This window comes from Scylla paramamosain, chromosome 15 (assembly GCF_035594125.1).
Source record: "Scylla paramamosain isolate STU-SP2022 chromosome 15, ASM3559412v1, whole genome shotgun sequence".
NCBI classification, from domain to species: Eukaryota; Metazoa; Arthropoda; class Malacostraca; order Decapoda; family Portunidae; genus Scylla; species Scylla paramamosain.
In genome coordinates, this window is record NC_087165.1 from 23,171,012 (window position 1) to 23,176,011 (window position 5,000).

Here is a 5,000-nt window from a genome sequence, read left to right on the forward strand (position 1 = left end):
TCATGGCATCTTATCTAATTCTACCCTTTTTTTTTTACTCCATACATCTTTTTAATATTTATTTTTGTACTTATTTTTTTTCTCTGTCTTTTCAGGTGGAAGGTGGCCAGAGGGTTCCCGGGAGCCATACAGAAGAAGGAGGAGCTTAACTAATTAAGACACTTATTTTCGTCCCCGTTCAGGTTAACTTGGCGGAGGATACACCAGCTCCATCACAACACACATGAATCGTACCCTCATTAGGTGGAGGAGAGAGTAACTAGTAGCAGGCCTGGCTGTAGTAGTAGTAGTAGTAGTAGTAGTAGTAGGAGGAGGAGGAGGAGGAGGAGAAGAAAAAGATGGAAGAAGGAGGAGAAGAAGAATAAGTAAAACTAGTTGAAGTAGTAGTAGTAGTAGTAGTACTAGTAGGAGGAGGAGGAGGACGAAAAAGAAGACGAAGAAGCACCATCACGTTATACCGGACAGACAAGTACAGTGTGAGAACTTATGGTGGAGGTGGTGACAATGGCGGTGGTGGTGGTGGTGGTGGTTGTTGTTGTGGCGTGAACAAGCATAGAGGCGAGGAGAAATCAAGTGTTGCAGCGTCTTTCCACACACTGCCAAGCGATAAGGGGCTGAGCCGCGTGCTGCCACTCAACTCTCATTATCTTTGGCATGTTGGCGTGTATTCTCAAACGTCTCGGCGTCTTATCACGGTTAACACGGTCTAGTGGAGGGTGATTGGGTTTCTCAAGGGCTGTTTTCTGACTAATATTCGAATAACTTAAACGTTTTCATTGAAGGATTAGATTAGGTTAGGTTTTGGTTTGGTTTGGTTAGACTAAACTAGGTTAAAGTTTGGTTTGGTTGCGTTTGGTTAAGCTTGGTTTGTTTTGGGTTTAGTTTGGTTTGGTTAAGTTAAATTAGGTTAGGTCTGGTTACGTTTGGTTACGTTTGGGTTGGCTTGGTTTAGGTTTGGTCTGGTTTGATTAATTCAGTTCATTGATTCCACTGCTTATCTCTTCATTGTGTAGATTGCGAATTGAAAAGGCGTCATATTTTACAGATAAATAATGAGTGTCTGGAAATTAAAATGATAAGGCTATCTCCATAATCTCCTTATGATAATATTGAAATAGCATTAGCGTTTTCGTGCGTAATCCATCGTTTTCATGATTTTAGTGATAGTTTAGCAATAATTCTACATTAATGGGAAAATTACATCACGAGAACCCAATTAAACATCACCGTGACCTTTTCAAAATTATTCTGGTAAAAGTTCAAAGCGTTTAAGAACACAAGCCACATTAGGTGACGCAGAGAATGACGAAGGGACTTGGAAAAGATGTAGAATGTGTCATAAGATGCCCAAATAAACAAAGCCTCTTTTGAAAACGTGAAACACTATTATCACCTACTAGTAAAAGTGAATATCGTTTCCTGAAGAAGTAAAACACTATTGCTACATATTCATAAGAGGCAGGAACATTAGGAAACACCAGAAAAGAGTAACTGGAAGATTTTATGTGTTCTTAAGAGTGATTAAAACTGAAAAAAAAGAGACACACAAAAACAGACAGAAAATAAAAAGATCCAACAAAATTAGTGCTCGTATATTTGACCCAATTAAGTGCATTCTAAAAGTGGTGTTCATAAAGAGATCCTTTTATTCCTCCTTCATCATTTTTTTCTTCTTCCTCTTCCTCCTCCATTTTTTTGTTTCGCTTCTTCCTCTTCTTCCTCCTCCACCAATCATCACCGCTCTTTCAGTACAGGTGTCTAGCTTACTATAGCCCTTCCTTATCTGTCCTCCTCCTCCTCCTACTACTCCTCCTCCTCCTCCCCCCATCAACGGCTTCCTGCGTCACTTCTCGATGTTGTAACTGGAATTTCCTGCGGTAGTGGAAGTGGTGGTGATGACAGATGATGGTGGTGGTGGTGGTGGTGGTGGTAACAAGCGGCAGTAATGGTGGCGGTGGTGTTGTTGGGAGTAATTACGCTGAGTGTTCGGATGATGATGGTGATAGTGACTGATTTCTTCTCGGTGGTGATGGTGGTGGTGATGATGAGCAGTGATGGTGATGGTGATGGTGGTGAGAGGGCAGTATGATTAGCTCACCCCTCACTCACTCATCCATTCCCTCATTTACTTTACTCCCTCAGTCCCTCCCTCTCCCCCCTTCCTCTCTCCCCCACTCACTCACCAACTGATTGTACTCGTATTCCCTCTCCCCTCCCTCCGTCCCTTCCTCCCTCCCTCACTCACTCACTCACTCACTCACTCACTCACTCACTCATTCAGCACTTCCAGGAACGTCAACACCATGCAGTCAGCTGATAGTCATGGTCGTGGTAGTGATGGTGGTGACGGTGGTGGTGGTGTTGACGAGTGAAGTAGCAGTAAGAGTAGCAGCAACAGTAGTAGTGGTAGTGACAGTGGAAGTGACAACGTTTAATACTCTATTCACAGAGGCAGGATTATTTTGACAGCTGAGAAAGATACACCGAGGAGAGAGAGAGAGAGAGAGAGAGAGAGAGAGAGAGAGAGAGAGAGAGAGAGAGAGAGAGAGAGAAGCGTGTAAGGCAAGAACAGTGTCGTGCAAATGTAATTAAGCAAGCAAATAAACACCCACACATACACCCACCCACCCACACCACACACACACACACACACACACACACACACACACACACACACAGGCGATATAGTAATATACACGTGTGTTGCAGAAATAGGAAGTGTTGAAATGAAGTTACTTTTAAAAGACTCCTTCCTTTCTTTTCTTTTTTTACTCTCTTTCTTCTCTTCTTTCTTATTATTTAAGACTAGCTCGCGGCGGCTTCCCATTCATGTAAGTATGTGTCATTTAGAGAGAGAGAGAGAGAGAGAGAGGGAGAGGAAGGGAGGGGGCACACACACACACACACACACACACACACACACACACACACACACACACACACACACACGTCGAAAGTCCAGACCCCGACATCGTTAAAGCCGAGATACGCAAGAAGCGCCAGGAACCACCCAACTCAATTAAACAGCCAACAGCCGCAAGGGAGAGAGAGAGAGAGAGAGAGAGAGAGAGAGAGAGAGAGAGAGAGAGAGAGAGAGAGAGAGAGAGAGAGAGAGAGAGAGAAGTACATACTAGAACTCACCACCTCTCTCTCTCTCTCTCTTAATCCCAAACGAAACGCGACTCACACAAAGTAAATCAGCCAAATAACGCAAAACAGTATGAATGGAGGGACGCCACGAGACACTCATAAAGAAAATAAAAAAAAAACACGAAGGAATCTTGTTTATTTCAACACTTCTCTGCAACCCGCGTATACTTCAAGCCAACGGAACGACGAGGGAGAGAGGGAGGAGGGACGCAGCAATAGAGGGAAGGGATAGAGGGACGAAAGGAGGAAGGAAGGATGGAGGGGCCAGAGAGAGAGAGAGAGAGAGGAGAGAGAGAGAGAGAGCGTCTGTCTGGGAGTGGTGGCGAGCAGACGAAAAGCTGCATGTGGTGGTGGTGGTGGTGGTGGCGGTGGTGGTGGTGATGGTGGTGGCGGGGCTTCTGGTGGGTTTAAGAGGACGCAGGAGGAGGAGGAGGAGGAGGAGGAGTCACCTAACTGGATTTGCTGGAGGGCTTGTGAGACTGTGGGTACACACAACGTACACGTATTATGTACTGTATGTATGTATGTATGCGTGTACGTACGCACTTTTAAGTAACACACACACACACACACGCACACAGACACACACACAGAAAAACCTAAGTATACACGATGAATTATATCTGTATCTGTCCTTCTCTCTCTCTCTCTCTCCTCTCTCTCTCTCTCTCTCTCTCTCTCTCTCTCTCTGTGTGTGTGTGTGTGTGTGGTGTGTGTGTGTGTGTGTGTATTTGTGGTTGCGCTATTTATTATTGTTTGTGTCTGGTTACGCTTATGTTTAACTACGCTTGCTGTTTTAAACGACTCTCTCTCTCTCTCTCTCTCTCTCTCTCTCTCTCTCTCTCTCTCTCTCTCTCTCTCTCTCTCTCTCTCTCTCTCAAGGCAAGCTCGGAAATATCGTGACGCTGAACCGCGCGCTGCATTTTGAATCGAGAGAAATCAAGTCCGAGACTCACCTGCGGCAAACGACCACATACACACACACACACACACACACACAGAAGCACACACACGAGTACCCAGCGGGAAAGTGAAACGAGAAACAAACTTGAGCGGCAAAAAAAAAAAAAAGAGACGATGATGAAAGGGACGGTGCTCCAAAATTTTTAACACGGTGCAGGAGCCCAAAGTCAGTCAGCCAGTCAGTGAGTCAGTCCGCCATTAGTTTCAGGGCAGACCAGGCAGAGCAGCGTCCCCTGAGTGATCCTGAAATGGTCCCTTAAAAGCCTCAGCCTCCCTCTCACCTGCCCCCCTGAAACTTAATTCCAAGGAGTATTCTGTTGGCACCACTGCATTGGGATCTGCTGTAGGGGAGGCACTGCTGGCGGCACTCCTAGCGGCACTGCTGGCACCACTGGCGACCACCCCGACCATTAGTGTGGCGCTGACGGAGTTGAACTAACTTTGCACGAGGCGACGGCCGAGGAATATTAATGAAGCTCCCCGCGTAAATTAAAGTATTTCTAAGCAGCAAGGAATACACGTTAACACCTGATGAATATTGATGAGGTTCTTATCATCTCGAGTATTTTCTGAGGAGCAAAGTATCTGATATTAGTCTCGTTGGAGGCTTAGGGTGATATTAATGATGCTTTCATGATTTTGATGTAATTTCTAAGTAACGGGTATCAGCTGTCAGCCTTGCTCGGGGTTCGAGGTAAATTATATTAATGACACTCCTATGAATAAAAATATTTCTATGTAACGAAGACTAGATGTTTATTTTTAACAAGACTTAGGGCGAGAAATATGAATGAAACTCCTATAATTAAGTATTCCTACCCAACAACGATTAAATGTTAACTTAGTTGAAAGGTTTATGGCAAGTAGCTAATGTTGATGAACTGCAA

General features: G+C 44.7%; 2 long non-coding RNA genes across 2 annotated transcripts in view; both read left to right on the top strand.

Annotated features, from left to right (window-relative positions):
- The window catches only part of LOC135107226 (uncharacterized), a 9,677-nt gene extending 8,303 nt beyond the window's left edge, over positions 1-1,374 (top strand). Inside the window, exon 3 of the long non-coding RNA XR_010271666.1 lies at positions 96-1,374. This is a non-coding gene — a long non-coding RNA (uncharacterized LOC135107226). The remainder of the gene's footprint in view (positions 1-95) is intronic.
- A 2,597-nt stretch (positions 1,375-3,971) lies between these two features.
- LOC135107227 (uncharacterized) overlaps positions 3,972-5,000 on the top strand; it is a 2,240-nt gene continuing 1,211 nt past the window's right edge. The window contains exon 1 of the long non-coding RNA XR_010271667.1: positions 3,972-5,000. This exon is cut by the window's right edge and continues 776 nt beyond it. This is a non-coding gene — a long non-coding RNA (uncharacterized LOC135107227).